Source organism: Phalacrocorax aristotelis, chromosome 4 (genome assembly GCF_949628215.1).
Source record: "Phalacrocorax aristotelis chromosome 4, bGulAri2.1, whole genome shotgun sequence".
NCBI lineage: Eukaryota > Metazoa > Chordata > Aves > Suliformes > Phalacrocoracidae > Phalacrocorax > Phalacrocorax aristotelis.
In genome coordinates this window covers 84,274,992-84,292,936 of record NC_134279.1, presented here as the reverse complement: position 1 = coordinate 84,292,936, position 17,945 = coordinate 84,274,992, and the positions used below count along the sequence as shown (strand labels likewise).

General features: G+C 58.3%; 1 protein-coding gene across 1 annotated transcript in view; it reads left to right on the top strand.

The window, feature by feature from the left end:
• Window positions 1-17,945, top strand: part of DCTN1 (dynactin subunit 1) — a 60,654-nt gene that overhangs the window by 10,938 nt on the left and 31,771 nt on the right.

Sequence of the window (17,945 nt, the reverse complement as noted above, 5' to 3'; positions counted from 1 at the left end):
GGATTACGCAGCTCCTCCCAGGAGCTGCTGCAGCTGCCGTGTGGAAATGTGGAAATCAGGTGCCGGAAAAGTGCTTTGAGCCACTTGCCCAGTATTTCAACCCAAGGAGGCGTCTTTGCTGAACGCGCAGCTTGCAGGCTGGCTGCGGGTCGAGCACAGGGTCCGCAGGGCGGGTTGGGCTTAGTCCCGCAGGTCCCACGTGGACATGGTGAAGGGTCGCGGTTCCCCACGTGCAAGTCTGATCAAACGCTGAAGAGTCTGGCTTCCAGCACGCTGCTGAAGGGAGCAAAAGCAGCGGCTGCCTCTTGAGGCGCTGCCAGCTCTTTCCAGAGAGGCTGCAGGGACGGGAGGCACACCAACACCCCAGGGACAGTTTTACCTCGTGCAAAGCCTGAGCTCTAGGGCGAGCCTTCTCCAGCACCACTTGTTGTCCGGCCTGTTGGCGAGCGCTGAGGTTATTTGCTGAAGGCGATGCTGCTGAGGTTTGTAGCCCAAGCAGCAGGAGGCTGGGGAGGCCAGCGCGAGCCATGCCGGGGGGAATCCCCTCTTGCGGAGGTGCACCCGGTGTGCGCAGGCTGTGGCGTTAGCGGAGCCCGAGCAGTCAGGAGTGGAGAACGTCTCGGCAGCCTGTCCCTCCCCCACAAGGGCTATCTCCTGCCCCTCGACACCCTCCGGGCTTCCCAGACCCCGAGGTGGCTGCAGGAGAGCGCTGCAGTTGGTTGTGGTCCCCTCGATCCTTTTTGGCCTTACCCACACATGTGCTGGCTTCCCTACATGGTGACCATTGCCACGGTTTGCCTGAGGAAGAGCTGCTGTTTTCTGAGAGTAAAACCTCTGCCATGCAGTATTTTGGGTGATTTCCATCTTGAGTGCGTGCTTCACGCTGCTGCAAAAGGTGTGTTTTCTGTGCTACCCAACCATGTTCTTCGAAACTAGAAAGTCACCCAAGAGCTCTGGATTTCCTTGGGCGCTCCTGAAGGGCGGCTCTGCTCCTGTTCCCAGCTCTGCTCGTGAGGGCAGGGTGTTGAGTTGGGAGCCCTCGAGGCAGGATTTGTCTTCCGAGGAAGGTGTCTGGGAGAGTCAGAACGGGCTTTGTTGGGAGGCGGGCTGGCTGGAGGGGGTGCTCAGCTGGTGAGGCTGGCCCGAGTGGCGGGGGGGGTCCCAAGGGTACAAAAATGACAAATCCTTTCTAAGGAGAAGGCGCAGAGGTACCACGGATCTGGCCTGGATCATCCTGCTCTCCTACTGTTGCCCCCCAGCCCCCCTACACCAGGGCAAGCTGCTGCCCAAACCCCCGGGGAGCCCATCCTTCCCTGGGTGCTACCGGCAGGTCCCGGAGCAGGCGTGGGGAGCGTGCCCTGACCGCCGTGTGCTCCCCGTGCCTGCCTTGAGACCGTCGTCCCTGGTGCCCTCTCGGCTTCCTCCCATGTCCTGGGAGACCCTGGCGTTGAAACCCCAATTCCTGCCAGCTGGACCTGAGAGGCTGTTACCTCTGCTCAATGGGCGGTGGCATCGGGGCTCCTGAAAATGGGGAAAAGATCATCTTTCCCGTGGGTGGAGGGGGCCCTGACTGGCAACAAACTGGAGGAAATTTCCAGCACGCTTCGGGTGAAAAGCGTTTTCTTCCCAGCACAATTGCATAAACTCCCTGCCGCCATGAAAAGTCATCCCTAGGGCAGCGGCTGATGCAGGGCTTTGCCTCGGTGTGATCAAGAATTGCATTTTAAAAGCAAAATATGTTACTGTAAGTCGCGAGCGGTCCTTGACCTGAGGGGTGGTGGAAGTGCACCCCCAAGAAACGTGGGAAAATAGAGAGTTGGGCCCAGCCGCCTTTTCCCTTCGCGGTGTCTGATCCAAGGCGGGTCAGTGTGGGAAGGGAGCAGGACTTGTGAGAGCGGGATTTGGGGTGGGATCCCTCCTCCCCAGGGATTCCAGGTTTCAGTCAGCTACGCCTGTTGGTTAACTCTCTTTGCAAGTGCCGATGGCTGCCATTAAGTGAATTTATTTTCCTTTGAATATGTCCTGGCACCTCAAGAGTCTTTGTGCTGGAGGAGTGGACGGTGGATCACTGACACTGGAGTAATGCTCATAAATCAGAGCGTTGAAAACGAGCTCTGTTGTCTGCTTTCCTCTCTTAACCCATCTTAACGTCTGTTTAAATTTACCTGAATGTATTTTCCTTTCTGATGGTAGGTATTTTTGCAGCCCAGTGACTTCAACGAGACGTGTTCTCTTCCGTGAATAGCTAGCTCTGAAACGTGCCATGGCTGAACCGAGAGCAGATCGCTGCTTATCTCCGCTGTCGATGATGTGAGCTCTAACTTTGTACCCTTTTATTCCCTCCTCATGCAGCGTGGAGTGAAACCTAAAAAGGTGGTGCTTTTTTGACAATTATTCTGTGTGTTGCCGAGTCTCCTGGCCGCATGAAGGGCCCTCCGGTGCATCCCAGTTCATTGTCACTCATTGCTGCTGTGCCTCCATCGTGCCGTTGCATGTTTGCTCGTTGCATGCGCTCCCCTTCGCCAGCCCCCAGCTTGCTCAGAGGACGGGAGGTAAATGCAGCAAAAGCGATCGCTTCTGAGCCAGACCACGGCGTGGTGGAAAGCGCTTGCGCTGCGGCACCGCTGCGCTGCGGCTGCTCGAGGGAGGCACGGAGCCCAGGTCTTTGCTTCCCGCTCCGTTGCGAGACTTTCTGCCGTTGCAGTTAATCACAGTCGGGTTTTCAAGTCGGCGCCGGTTATGGTGTTGCGCCCGGGCTGTGCCCGGCGTCGCTCCCATCGCATCTGCGCAGAGTTTTTGCATCGACTGACTGCAAGTCTTGGACACCAGAGAGCCAGCACGCACGTTGCTGCTTCTGCCTGAAGGGCTGACGGGCTCGCCTCAGCCTGGCTTTCGCTGCCTTCTGCCTTCTCTTCCCTTTAACTAACGTTTTAATACAGCGTTCGCTCCCCGAGCCGTGGGTGCTGGACGCACCAGCTGCGCGCTAAGAGCTTTACCTGCTGTGGGAAGCATCGGCTGTGCTCCCTCACGCTTACCGCCTGACGTGGGGACATCTACAGCTCCACGTTTCCCTGGGTAGCCAGGTGTGTTATCACGGGGCCGCCACATGGCCTGTCGGGCACCACGCGTGTGCCGTTTTCTGAGCAATACAAGGGAACGCTACGTAAAGAATTTTCTCCTGGGCAGCTTTAATCCGTAGCTGAGCAGTGGTGAAACAGGGAGCCGCTGTAGTGAGAGAGCAGACCCCAAGGGTTTGGAAAAAGGCACCGTGCCGCTGAGAAATGCGCTTTGGTGACTCGGAGGCAAGTCACCGTTTCGCTTATACGTGGTGCGTGTCCTCTCTTTGGGCTACGGCTCCCCTGCTTCTCCCGAGGTAAGAGCCCCCCACAACCAGCTTGCTCACAACATTTACAAAGCCAAAAATCTTTTGTATCACTTATTACCAAAAGGAACTAAAACTACAGAGGTCTTGGCAAAGAATCATAATTTCCTACAGGCTTTTTGGGAACATTTTCCGGCCGTGGAAATCTTGCCAAGGGAAAAGCAAATCTGGCCGCTCGAGACTCGGCAGAGGCGCAGTACGAGCGCTAGAGAGAAAGGGACACGGTACCTGCTCAATCCTTGGCGTACACGATGCCAGTTGGTGGCGTTTTTGGTGGATCTTGTATTTCCAGCCACTTTCATTTTGATTTTTGGGTGGAGGGACGATCCAAACAGCAGCATGTGTCCACAGGCAGCCCGCAGGCGAGGAGCGGTGCGGAAGCACAAGGCGAAGCTGCCGAGACCCCATAGAGGCATGGCCAGGTGTCCCCTCTCTGCCGACCCCCTCCACCAGCCCTGTAGTCCGAGGTCTGCGCAGGTCTCTGGGGCTCTCCGGGCGTCACGCATGCGTCTGCCCCGCGTCTCGGTCCTGCGGGCTCTCACCGCTGCCCTTGGCGTGCGGCTCCGACCTGCTCCCGGCTGTTAGTTACGCTGATGGGGAGCACTCGTTCTGACGGTTGTGTGTCTTTCCTTCCCCGTCCCGTGGTTTCCAGGCGGTGAGGTTGATCGCAGGGTGCCGTGCGTACGCCGCCATCTGCTCAGGGCTTTAGCTGTGTCTTGCTTTTAAGAGAAGTGGTTGTGCGACAGTAGCCCTCCCTGACCAGCGACGCGTGGAGACGGGCTCAGGCAGGCACGTCACAGCTCGTCGCAGAGGGGGAGGCCAGTGCCACGTTTTTGCTGAGGTCACCTCAGAATTTAACTTTTTTGGCCTTTAATAAACTTGTCAGCTCTCCACCCCCCTCCTTTACAGCTCTTGACCTCACACAAGCATGTGAAAGTTGCAGTCCAGTTGGTACGATCACAAAATAACTAACATAATTAGCAGATAAATCCTCATTCATGAGATTACGGTCGCTCTTTGCATGCTAAATATAGACTTTAATCGTATTAAAAGCTGCTGCTTGCTGCTTTTTTGTGCCAGATGGTGCTTCCCCCCCTCCCCAGCTATTGTCCCCCTCGGTTCTGCTCCTGTCTTGGAGCTCGCCGGGAGCGGTGGGACAGGGCTTCTTGCTGTTGAGGTCGTGGCTGGTCCCACGGGGCCCCGGAGCACGGCGGGCAGCTTTGGGTCACCTCCGGCGCCGTAGGAGGCTGGAGGTCCTTCCCGTTCGCTGCGATGCTGCGTAGGGGTGCGGGGTGTCGGGGCGTCCCATCCTCACGGGGGTACCTGCCGCATGTACCTTGCTCGGGCTCTCTGCGGGGGGCTGGTGGTCGGGGCTGTCCCCAGGCACGCGGGGAGCTGCCGGCCTGCCTCGGAAGGGTTTGCCAGCCCCTGCCTGGCCGGGCTGCTGAGGCTGTACGCTGGGTGGCGGGGGAAGAACACCCAATGCCTGTTTAAAAAGCAGTAAGAGGGTGTTTCTCTCCTAATTTTTGGAGTGAGATGGGTTGTGTGCTCCTTTATCTCCTCTGCGCTACCATTTTGCTGACCCTGTGGTCAGCAAGCCTGTCTCCCCTCTTTCTGAAGCGCCCGGGCTTGCTCTGGGTCATGCAGCGTCACCTTCCAGCGAGACAGAGGTGCGGGGTCTGCTGCCCAGGGCTGTGGTGGGAGCTGCGAGCGGGCGCGGGGGGGCACGTCCTCACAGACGGGTCTGCAGCTCGCAGGTGAGACAGGCTCGTCTGCGGTGTCCCGGTCTATCTGGAGACCCTTGGAGACCCTGAGCACGGAGGGTCCGGGGTCACCTGGGGCAGGGAGCGTGTCCTTAACTGGCCGAGGGTGGGAGGTTGGTCCCGCAGACGTCTGTGGGTTGCATTTGCAGCAAGCTGCAAGCGTGAGTGCAGTGAGCCCTTCTCTGGAGTGGGAACGCGCGCCCAGCCCCGTCCCGGTACGCCTGAGCTCTGTGACCACGATAACTCTTTCCCAAGGGTGCTGTCTCTCACCTATCCTGTGACAGGTGAGCTAAAGCCAGTTTGATGCCTGTTTGTGGATCCCCAGCCCCCGCAACGGATTGGCTTTGTCCCAGCTCCAGTAACATTCCTGTTCCTTTCATCATCCCAGCTGCCATTCCGTGCGCCAGGGCTGGATCTTGAGTGCCTTGTTTCGAGCTCTGTAACGAGCGTGGCTTCATCTCCCCCTCCGCTGGGCGCTCGATCTCGCTCTGATCCTCTCTTGTCCTCCCGTTCGCCGTTGTGCCCGGCCGCGAGCCGCGTTCGGTGGCAGCGTCTCTGCAGGGAGCAGATGGCCTGTTTCAGCCTGACGAGGGCACGGAGCGGTCTGGGTCCAGATGGCTTCTTTTTAAAGAAGAGGGGCCACCCCAAGCCCTATTAATCCTTTAAAGGAAAGAGTAATCCGATTATCTCACAGAACGTGCCTCGCCTCCTACAGCAGGGTCTCAGTGAACCCCTGCACTGATCTTTACATGGCCAGCATTCCTCTTGCCCGGCTGACAAACTGTCGTGGCCGTTCTTCGTGCCCCTTAGGGATGTTCGTGGGCGCTGCGGCAAGGTCCGCGCTGCGGAAGGGTGGTTATTTTGCTGTTAATCAAGGGAAGGGCCAGCGAACCTATGGAGCTGTGAGCTGAGCAGCATCTGGCGCCGCAAGCTGGCGGTACCATGTAAATGAGCCAGAGTTAACCCCGGCAGCATCGCAGGCTGCTCCGGCTCCAAACCCAGCTGAGATCCGGCAATCTCCTTATCTGTGTTGGTGCTAAAAGCTCCTTGTTGCTTTGCAGAGAAATAACTGCTCTTACGTATCGCTGAACGTTTTTAAAGGGCAGCTCTAAAGCTTCCGACACCTGCTTTTTCCGTTGTGAAATTACATTTTCTCATCTGCTGCTCCGGAAGGTGCGTGGCCGGCCCCGTGTTGGTGTTTATTGAATCCTGGATGTGGAAAGAATTCGTGCAGTCTGGATTTGGGAAGCGGAGGTGTGCAACAGGGAGAGGAGCTGGTTCATGAGAGCAGCTACTGCCCTGCCCCCCTTACTGTGACATCCTTAATTCTCTTAGCTTTAAATCGGTGTAAGCTTTCATGTGACTCCTTCAGCAACATATACGGCACTTTGTTCACTAAGGGGCTTACAGCCACGAATCAAGGTTGCTTTTGTCTGAGAATACTTAATCGGAATGTGGGCCTTTGGCCTGACAGGTTTGGGTAGTGGTTGCACCGTGGAGGAAAGCCTCTGTCCTCTGGGCCGTCCCGGGCTTGGGGGGAGCTTCTGCTGGAGCTTTTGATGCCCTCAGATAACTTAAAAGCCACCTCTGTTGTAAAACCGGCCCTTGATCCAAAGCAGACCTCACTGTGACGTGCTCAGACTAATGACACGCGGCGGTTGTTCGTTAACATACGCTGTTAGTGCTTTTAAAAACGCCACGTGGCATCCTTCGCCGCTGACACGGCTGGCCTGTCTGCAGCCAGCGGAGGAGCTGTGGGGGGAGCGGGGATGCTGGCGGGACCCCGGCCTCAGCTCCTGAAGGTGTCCAGATTTGTGCGCTACCTTGTACTGTCCGCAGGGGCTCTGCGTAAGGCTCCTAGCCGGGTACAAGGAGCTGAAGGCAGTTAGGTTTGGATGCTGATGTGTTCGTCTTATCCCCAGAATTGCCCTCTGGACGCAGCACCATCCTGCCTGGCAGTTCGGTCCTTCGTGGACCGATGGGCTGGCCCCACTGCCCCAGAATAAGCTCTTTCTCTGCCAGCCCTGAAGAATCATTGTTGGAGCTGAGGAAGAAGTAGCTGGCGACAGGGCTGGTGAGCCGCCCTGGTACTGATGGGCTGGGGATGTTACTTGGCCTCCAGGCTCGTTGATACCAGGAAGGTGTGACCCGGCTCAGCTGAGCAGCCAGCCCGAGCGGGGGAGCAGTCGGGAGGCCATTGCAGGTCCCTGGGACAGAGCTCTGAGCACCCCTGAGGAGCAGAACGAAGCTCGGTGGCGAGCAGATCCTGCACAAGACCGTCGTGGCAGCAGGTGCCTCGCAGAACGGCTCGCCGGGCTCACGCGTTCTCACCAGCAGCAGTTTCGGCACCTGCGAGCTGGGAGCGGAGCTGAGAGCGAAAACCCGAGGGCAAGGCAAGAGACGGGTGACCACAGCCAGCGCGGGAGCAGGGAGCTCGTGACCGATGCTCCGTGGACACTCGAGGATTCGTGATAGGAAAAACTGCTTGGCGCAGGGAGATGGGAAGCACCTCTGGGGCTTGGACCGGTGATGAAGTGAGTGCTGAGGTGTGGCGTGAGCGGGTGACTGCCCCGAGTAAGCCACCTCTGCCCTTACACAGCTACCGGCTCTTGCCAGCTCAGTGCTTCGTGGCGTATTTGTTGGTTTTTGTAATGTGGGCTGAGGTCAAAGCCTTGTAAAGCTGAGCTCTGATTTTCTGAGGACAAGTCCAGCTGGGTTCAGTTGCATTTGCTGGCGTGGAAGTCGGGGCGGCGTGTGCCTGCACAAGCCGTCAGCTCTGCCTGGAGGCGGATGGCAAACAGCAGAGTCCACGTTGCCCTTGGGGCAGGGCTGTGCCGCAGGATGCCTCTGGTGCGCCGCGGGAGAGCAGAAAGCACGACGTGTCTTTAAATCCCCCTGGGGAAGCCTCGGCAAGCCTGCAGGAGCAGTGTCCTTTGGGGTCACCCAGTGCCGTTCTTTGGACAACAGAAAATTGTTAATTGCTTGAAAAGGACTGATTTTAATCTAGGCTTATGTAAAAGATAGTGCCGTAAAAACTAGGCTAACTTGGTACGTATAGCTATCCAGATAAATTCTGTTCTTCGTAGACACTGGGAGCAGTGTCTATGAAGGTGCAAAATATCCCCACCCCGGTTACCTGAGAGGCAGTGCTCCTTGCTCCTCTTCCTGGGATGTTTGCACAGGTCGCACCGTGGAGCCAGGGGGGATCCCCACCGTGGAGCCAGGGGGGATCCCCACCGTGGAGCCAGGGGGGATCCCCGCAGCTGGGGGGGCTCCCGCCCCTAGGACATGGCCGCCAAGCTCCCGAGCAGAGGGTTCCCGGCTGGGTCTGGGGCTCGGCACTGCCGGTGGCACAGCCCGCACCTCTTTCTTCCTGGCTTTTAGTTACCTGTTGTTTGACACGGGCAGAAACGCCTTGGCTCCCGTCCCGTCCCTGTGCGGGGCACGGTGCAGGCCTGAGCTGCCCGTAGCTGCCGGCAGCGATGGCGGGGAGCGCTGCGGTGGCTCTGCTGACTCCCTCCGCTTCAGCTCTTGAGAGCTTGCGCTGGAAGGAAGCTTGCACTTCCTTTTTGGCTCTTGATCTGAATATTTTCCCATTGCTCAGCTCATTAGAACATTATCTGGCTTGTTTTAATAAATTGCTGTGGGATCAGAGGCATTTTCTTGAGGATGATCTCTTTTTTTTTCATCCTGTCACGCACAGAAAGTACTAGAGGTCAGTGTTCCCACAGCTGGAAGTGACTCCATGCTGGCGGGGCCAGTCTTTCCTCCGTGTTTATCTTCTGTAGCTGTTTAAAATTTAAAAAAAATTTTTTTTTTTTTCCACTTCAGGAATTCTCAAAGGTTGAGGCGGCCCCGTGTGTTGGCCAGGGGCACCTTTACATAAACTGACATCTGCAGTCCATCTAGAATACAGTTGTCCTGTCCTTTTTGCACCTCAACCTATTTTGCAAAGTCTGCACGTTCTTGCTGTGCAGTTGAAGCAGTCGAAGGTACGTTCGTCCCCGCTCCCGGCAGAGCTGAAGCACATCTCTGCACGGGGTTACCTTCGCTCTCCCCTGGGTCCCGCGAGAGCCTCACATCTGGCATGGCAGCGGCTGGGTAGGAGCCCTCCACACGTAGGGGTTTGCTGTTACCAGGATCCGGGGTGAATGTTAGGCAGGTTTTTTGTCAACCAGCTTCTGCAGCAGGAGGACTTGGAGGCTCCTGACCCGCCTCTGGTTCTACAGCACGGCCGGGAGATCCTACGTACCAACACAGCCCAGCCTTAGATCTGTGATCCTCTTAAATGTGCGATCCTCTCTGGTACGAGAGGTGCTGCCCGGCAGGGAAATGCCAAGGAGGATGCTTCCAGGCTTGCCAGGTACCCGAGAAGTCTTGACGCTGATTGAGGAGAGACGGGCGTAACTGCCTGGAGGCTGGTGAAAGCCCGCCGATGCTTTGGGAGATAAACTGGGGAAGTAGCAGTAACTCGCACATCAGCCGAAGCTCGCGTGTGCTCGCCTCTGACCGGCCAGCTGCACCCTTGTTCTGTGTTCAGCACCCAGCCACGTGCCGTTTGAGCTGCCAGTTAAGTGGTACTTAAGGCTCTAGAATGACATCACTGGTTAAAACCAAACCAAAAACCAGGACTTGGAGAGTCTTCGAGGAACGAAAGACCCAGACTAACTAACCCCACTACCACCGTGGGGTTGTGGTTGTAACTGGTGTGGGGGTGGAGGGAGTCCCCGCCACGACCAATGTTTCGGCACCGCATTTACTAAAGCCTTGTACCATTTATCCTCCTTTTGGGCCTCAGACAGCATTTCCCCGCGATGGAGGTGAACAAAATGAGGCTGCTTCTGGCCTCAGGGTGAGGTTTCGACATGGGGAATCCTCACCCGTTCTTTCAGCCAGCTAAAATCCAGCAAGAAGGCGGCTTTCCCCCCATTAAGCAGAGCAGCTGGCAGCGATCTGTGCCATCAGGCTCAAAGGCTTGCGGGCTGTGCTGGGGGGCTGGGGGGGCTGGTGTGCAGCCTGTCTCCAGCCAGCACTAATTGGGTTTAATGTGCAATGAAATCCGGACTCCGCCATCCTTTTTAGTCGCTTGATTGGAGCATGTAACCTGAACTCGGCAGGCTGAGTGCTCTTCGGTTACCTCAAGGACTTTGGATCGAGTCCGATAATAAAATGAGGAGGTGGGCTGATGCGTGCGTGATTCAGCTCCTGGCCGTGCGGCGGGTGCGGGGCCGCTGCCAACAGTCCCTGGTCCGTCTTCATGGTGGTTCGGAGCCGTGCCGGTGCTGTTTTGGGCAAATAGATGAATCTCAACTCCCAGGGTGGGGTTTTTGTGAATGGGCGTGAAATTTGTGCAGGCTTTCAGCTAAAGCCCGTACCAGTCTGTGTTTCCGTAGCACAACTGCAGCCCGCTTGCCGTGACGCTGGAGGACCCGGAGGGGTGGGTTTTGGAAAGCAGTGCCGTGGCTTTTGGATGTGCTGTTTTTACTGTGCTTTCAGAGCAAAAACACTGTGAGAGTTTTTAGTGTATCAAGCAGAATAAAACCCCGATCTGCATGTTTCAGCTATGAGCCTTAGAGGGTAGGAAATTCCACGTGTATAATTCCTGAATATTGGGCTATCCGAAGTGCCCCTTGAGTCTTTTATAAAGCGTTCCTGATTTTTTGAACTTTGACTGGAGGGAAGGGGCAGAAAAATTGGAGGGGAGCTGTGGTCTGCTTGGCCCCTCTCCTCAGACCCTGTCTGCTTGGGATGTGGCTGCGGTGCTCGGACCCCCGTGCTGCAGCCCCTCTTGTCAGCGTGCACCTGAACCCGGGGCGTCCCGTCCCCACAGCTGCCCTTGGGAGGCTGTTGCCAAACTGCCACGCTTTGCTGATGGGAAATCTCCTAGTTCCCAGCCTAATTGCTCCTGGTCAGTGGTTCATACACCAGATCACCCTTCAGCTTAAGCAGCTTTCCCCTTTGCTCCTGTCCGCCCCTCGGACGTAATTACAAGGCAATCAAACCTTCGCTTCGCCTGCGTTTTGCTACCTTGGGCAGGACGAGTGTTTTTAAGCTCCTGTAGGGTCATCCCGGCGGCTTCCCGCAGTGTAACAGGGCCGTAGGGCTGGAGGAGCTGAGAGGGCTCAGCTCTGCTGCTCGAGGGGCTACATCAAGGGTGCTCTTCCTGCGGCGCTGGGGGCAGCCGCTGCTGCCTTCCCTCCCTTGCCCGGCTGCTGCTGGAGCGGGTCCCTGCGCCCGGGGGTGCCTCGTGCAGGAGCTGCAGCCGTGGGGCGTTGGCAGGGGGGCTCCTGCAGCAGTGGGGCATGCGGCGGCACCGGGGTGCCGCGGGGGAGGATGCGTGGCCGGGGGTCCCCCTTGGGCAGGCACAGCGGGGAGGCCAAGGAGAAGGGGCAGGTGCCGCGCCCCCACCCCGGACGCCTCCCCAGGGCAGCCGAGGGTCTGTTCGGGTCTGCTCCGTGCCGGTGCCCCCTCCCACGGAGCGCTCGGGCGCCGGGAGCACACTCGGTCATCGCAGAGCGGCAGTTTTCTTCCTTAGCTCTTCCTGATTGACTCCAGCTTCTCTGTCCCAAATGTCGCTTTTTAGTCCAAAACTTCCCGTCCTCAGTCTCTGGAGAAAATTGAGTTAACGGGCCCTGGGAGGGAGCGGCTTCTGTTGTGTTGGAAGACACTTAATAGTCTCATAAAAACAGGGATTTTGATTTTTAGAATATATATTGGCGCGCGCGCACACACACACACACGTATCTCTATATATTTTAATGCTCTCAACTTTCAAAACCTCACCCCAGGGACAGCCTCTGTGCCAGGCACCACCAGTGTCCTGTTCCCTAATTCAGAAGTTATTCAGAAATCAAAACCCGCTGCCGATAACGGCTCCTGCGGTTGCGGCATGGCAAGCTGCGGGTCTCGAGTCTCCAGGAAACCTCAAACCTCACCCGCTGGTGAAAGTTGCCTTTAGAGACTTTTTTCCAAGAGATTTGCAGCTATTGCGCTGGGGGTCCATGACTGGCGGTGCTAAAAACACGCTTTCTGTGCGGGTGCTCGTATGTGCACGTGCTGCTTAAGGACAGTTGCTGCTGCGGCGAGCAGGGTCAGCTCGAGCTCCCCTCCCTCCTGGTGCCTTAGTGCAGCAATATCGGAAAATTATGGAGCTGAAACAGGAGTTGTCAATACTGGAGAAGGTCCATGTTCACAAACATGTAATATACAGAATTAAGGATGTGCGTATTTGTGCAAGGAGCCGATAACCACAGGGCCGGGGTCTCCAGCGTGCGGCAGGGTCAGGGCAGGGAGAGTCACGGAGTTTCCAGCGAAACTGGAATGTTACCGGTTGCTTTGGCTTTTAAACCCCTGCGTTGTGGTTCCGATGGAGCGCTGGTCCAGGCGCAGAGCGGATGCTGAGCAGGGATTCAGGGTTTGGGCTTGGCAGCCTAGTAATGCTCAGACATGGCCGTCTGGCTGTCGTGCCGGGCGCCGCGCCGGGTGCTGCTGCTCGCCGGGGGGATTTGCCTTTTTTTGGGTTTTTTTTTTTTTTTGGTTGGGTTTTTTTTCCTTAGGGCAGGGGCTTTTTTAGGGCAGGGGCTGTCCGAGGCCGGTCCTGCCGTGGGGGTTTTGCTGGCGTCCTTGGCCCCGCAGGGGTGCACTGAGCTCCTCAAAAATAAATCCCGTCGTTGGCAGGAGGCGTGCGGCTGGGGCCGAGCTGGGCGGCTGCGAGGGTGGAAGTCGGGCTGGGTGGCGGACGGCGGCGCCGCAAGATGGAAGCGGCCCCGCGCAGACATCCGTCCATCTGTCCGGGCTTAGCTCCGTCCATCTGTCCGGGCTCAGGGGATTTGCTCGCGCGGTCCCGGCCGCCTCTCGGGCCGGCGTGGCCGCGGCGGCGCGTAGGCACGGGGCGGGCTGGGCTGCGGGCAGGAGGAGAGGTCTGCGGGGCGCGGCGCCGGTGCCGGGCGGAGGCACGGGGCTGGCCGGACCCAGCGGCGAGGCGGCCGAGCCGGGCTGTTGCTACGCTACCGGGGACCCCTCGCCCGCGAGGAGCATCGCCCGCCGCCGCCGGCTCGGGGCGGCATCCCCGGCGCGGGGAGGAGAGACCCACCGGCGGTGATGTAACGAGCCGCCGGGGCGGTGGTCGCAGGCACCGGCGGGGGAGAGGACGAGCAGCCGTGGCTCCGGCGGCTGGCACGGGCCCCCGCCGCCCCGGCGCGCCGCAGCCCCGCTGAGCGGCCGCGGCTTTTGCTGGGCTGCGGGGCGGGCGGCGGCGGAGGGAGCGGAGCTGCGGCCATTTGCAGGCGCTGCCGGGCAGCCCGTGCCCCCGAGCCGGAGCCGCCGGGAGCCGCATTGTTGTGACCGAGTGTGCTAACAGTCTCTCTCTGCCTCCCCGTCTCCCTTCTCTCTCTCTCTCCGTCTGTCTTTCTGCAATGATGAGGCAGGCCCCGGCAACACGGAAGGTACAATCTGCTGCTGTTTCCACACCGTCATTGCTAACGCTGCTTCTGAACGTACCTTGTTTTGCTCTTTTTTTTTCCTTTTCTTTTGTGTGTTAACGCTGCTGAGCCTTAATTGTGAGTTTGACCGGGTTCTCGGGTGCCTGCGGACGGACGGGGTGGGGGGAGGCTGCTGAATGAGAAAGCAGCATCATCTCATGTCGAGCTTTTCCTTTCAAGTTTCAAGTCGTTTCTCCATTTCACCTGCCTATGCCTGCGTTGCATGCAGCATCGCTGCAGCTCGGCAGGGCTCCGGCGGCTTCCCCGCTGCCGGAGGTGCTGCTGCTCGGCTTGTGGAAGTTGCATGTTAACGGGAATGTTTTTCCTGCCTTAGCGATGCAAGCCGCGCTGCTGGGCTCTGCCTGCTTTTATCGTTTCCTAATGTTCGTCGTATCTGGATTCCCTGTCAAGCTGGCGTTCCTGCAGGTTACAGCACGGACTCTGGTTTGTGCTCTGCTAGTGTCCTATATGTTTATTTTTAGCGTAACCAGGATATCACTGCTCAGCTTAAAGAGAAATCCTGAGAATTTTTGCCTGACCTCAAAGAAGTGAAAATAAAAATAAGCAAAGGCACAACCGTGTAACTTTGCCGGCCGTGCTGTGTCAGCGGGAGGACTTTGCCGTTTTACTAACCTTACAGTAAATCCTCTTGATTTATGCATGTGGTTCCCTGAGCTCACCAAATACAGTGAAATACCTTGTTACCTGGCGATTGCCTTAAGAGCTCCTGGTTAATCCACTTCTGAATGAAAAGTTTAACAACGCCGACTCTCCTCTGCCTCCGGCAGAAGGGTGGAGCAGCGGGGCCAGCCGGAGCCCAGCGCCCTGTCTGGCAGGGAGCTGCACAAACCTGGCAGCCGCTCGATTTAATCCTGCTTTCCTGGTCCTTACTGCCCTTGCACATGCTGCCTCGGTCCGGGATCACACCTGCGAGAGGGCGCGTGTGCAAGGCGTCGCCGGTCAGTTAAAACACAAAATTTCTTGTAGCGCGTACCCAGCGATAACGCAGGTAACGTCACCCCGGGAAAAACACCCCGAGAGGGGGGCTTGTCCGCCTGCTGCGGAGGTAGAGACAGCGTCAGCGCCAACAGGTTTTGCCCGGAGAAGGCCGGGTTCCTCCGAGAGGCCGGGTTCCCTGGCAGGGGGCGGGCTGGCATCGCTGAGCTCGGCCTTCGCCCCGTTATTGCCCACGCAGCGACTCCAGCAGCCGCCGGCCCCCTCCGCCCGCGGCTGGAAAACCTCACGGAAACGACGCGGGAAGCCTCCGCGGCAGCGACCGCAGCCTGAGAAGTTCTGCTGTTCTGCATCAGAAGCCCTCAGACTTTGTCCAGCAGAAGCCTTCAGCAGCGCAGTGCCAGCCCTGCCTGGCGTAGGGTGGCGTTAAGGCAAGCGTGCCCGGACTCGCGCAGTGCCGGCCACAGCGCTCCCGGCTGGGTCCGGGCGGAGGCTCCCACGCTCGGAGCGGAACCGAGCTGGGAGGGACCGGCAGGACCGGCGACCTGCAGCCCCACGTTCGAGACAGGCCACGCCGGCTCCACCGCGGGCAGTTGTTGGTAGCCAGGAGGAGTTTTGCCAGATTTCTTGCTGCTGGGAGCAAAGGTTATATCTGAGGAGCCTGTTCCGAGCCCCAGACGCTTGCTCCTGAGCACAGGACCTGCCAAGGGAACAAAGGTTGTGTAATGTCATCAAATATTTATGCAGCAACATTATGCAGCAGAGTTCAGAACCACCAGATGAAATATTAATAGCCACAGCTGGGTGGTGCAGAGCATCCCGGGATGCCGGAGGGCCCAAAGTTTTTCTGTTAAGCTGCTGCATAGGCTGGAGCCTGGCAGAAGTTGGAGCGTCTGCTCCTGGCTCCCGAGCAGGGCTCCTGGATGCTCCCGTAGCCGTGAAGAGCTTTGCCAGCGGAGCCCCGTGCCTCCCTGCCGCGCCGGCTGCGTGCAGTACCCGAAGGGCTGGGAGCGGGAGAAGCCAGCGTCCTTCCCGCCGGGCGCTTCGCGGAGCACGGCGGTGAATTGCTGATGCGAGGCGTGCTGCGTGGCAGCCGGACGGAGAGGAGGACGGCGGGGAGCCCGGTCACCCTCGACCCTGCCGGGGAGCGGCAGAGCGTTTACCCACCCCACCCTCGCCAAGGGGCCGCTCACCTGGGGGTCTCAGAGCTGTCGCTTCAGCTTTTTATGGTCTTCACGTGGCGTTACATGGAGGGGGACCAAAGCAGCCTCGCACCTTACACCAGAGGAGGCATGAAGCCAGGGTTAATCTGTCAGTTAGCGTGGCTAGCTTTTAGAGAAGGTCACCGAGAGGTTTCTCCCTTTTTTAAGCGTTTGGTGTGGTTCGAGTAGGGGAAGATGCTTGGCCTCTCCCCGCCCCGTAGCCCGCCAGGGAAGTGTTCAGTGGTTGCTGCGCGCTCCCCCGACGGCTGGCTGCGGCGGCGGGCGGCGTTTCGAATGCAGAGACTCCGTTGCTGGTGTGAGACAGCCCAGCCCGCGGCTGCTCGGGCCTGCCATGCACCGGGCTGCTTTCGGTGCTGACCGGGCAGAGCAGGCAGTGGGATGGCGGGGAGCACTGGGCCCGGCGATGGGGTCTCTCCTGAGACCCCCCGGCGTGCTGCGCGGGGACCCACGTGCTTGGCGAGGAGTGGAAGCATCTCCCTGCGCCAGGCTTGCAGATTCCCTGTGGGAAGGGGGTTTTCAGACCGTTTTTTTGATTTTTGGTGCTACTCAACATAATCTTTATTTAGTAGGACTTTTGAAGGATGCTGGAGTATTCCCCAAGATCTTATACTACTGCTCCTAAATCAGCTCCGTATTTATCTGAGGGTGTTAAGCTTTTACTGTTGTTGTTACATTTCCCTGGCAAATTTTGCCAAGCAGAAGATGTTGTGGAAGGTGGGCATCTTCCCTCAGTATTGAAATGGGCCTCCTGCTGAGTGCAGCCTTTTAGAAAAGGCTAGAAGTGAGCAAAATAGGATTTAGCCTGGGTAATACAATGGATAACTGGCTATTTTGAACTGATAACTCTGTCCAGTTCTAATCTGTGTTTAAAAAAAACAACATAGCAGCTGTAAGACCTCTCAGCTGGTTTCCCAAGGCCTTGGGTGGGAATAAGGCCTTATTCTCCCGCAGAGCGGAGGGAAGCTGCCGGGGGATGCGCTGCTGCGCGGGGCTGCGGTGGGGCCGAGCGTGTGCTGATGGGCTTCGTACGGCCAAACGCCTCGCTCCCGGCTGCGTCCTTGGGGAGCGCCGTACGGCAGTGCTTCTACTGATCTTTTCTGTTCTGGGTTACTTTAAGCTGTGGATTAGGGAGTAGAATAAAAAACGAAGCAGAACGCGAAAAGCTTTAAAACATGCTTTAGGGTTTTAAGGCCGCAGCTGGGGAGCAGATCCCTGCCGGCGGCTCCCTCTGCTCGGTCCGATAGCTTCCAGAGCCCCTGGGGGCTCCCTGCCCGCCCCCGGGCACTCCCCGTCCCGCTTCCCCCCGCCGCCGGCTCCACCGTTACCTGTTGTAGCGTGCTGTATTTGTTAACGGGGAAATTGTCCTGCTGATGTGTAAGTGCGCAGAGATACGCAGCGTGGCCTCCCCACCCTTCGACGCGGGAGCGCGGGCGTGGGGATGGCTGTGTTACTGCTCTGCTGCATGTGCAAACGGTGGGTGGGTTTGGGGGGCGGGGGGGTCCTGCCTTGGGCTGGCATCGGTGGATGCGTGTATTTCCAGAAATGACAAAGGATGGGAGTGTTTGAGAAGAAGCTCCGTGTTGTCCCTGCGAGTTTTATGACTAAAGAGAAATAGAGCCCGGGGGCTCCAGCGTCCCTGTGGGCAGCTGGCTTGGCGATGCTCTAGTCCCTTCAAAAAACAAAGCGGGGAGGGGAGGGGGAAGACATTTTTAAAAACAACCACCACCCCCCCCCGAATTTCACACTCAAGTGACCCCTTGGGAAGGTGCACCGAGTTACAGCAGGCCCTAGTGAGCCCTGAGCTCTGCAGCGGGGTGGCTGCTCGTCGGGCTGACCCAGCGCAGCCCGGGTTGTGCCTCCGGAGCTAAGGATCTCTTGGAAGGAAACGGTGCATCTGCCCCAGGGTGGGCTCCGCTGCCGGAGCCGGGGTTGGCTCCGGCCATGCGCCTTCTCCCCGGCCCCGTGGCCCATTGCTAAATGGGGAGAAGCGGGGCTGGAGCTCAGTGAGCGATCCCTGCTCTAGGCGAGAGAACCTGACCGGGAGGCTGAGCTGCCGCCGGGCTCTGTTTCTCTGTTTCCGCAGGAGCTCTGCTAGCAGGGCTCCACCTGGAGCTGCCGTGGGAGCGCGGGGTAATGAGCTCGT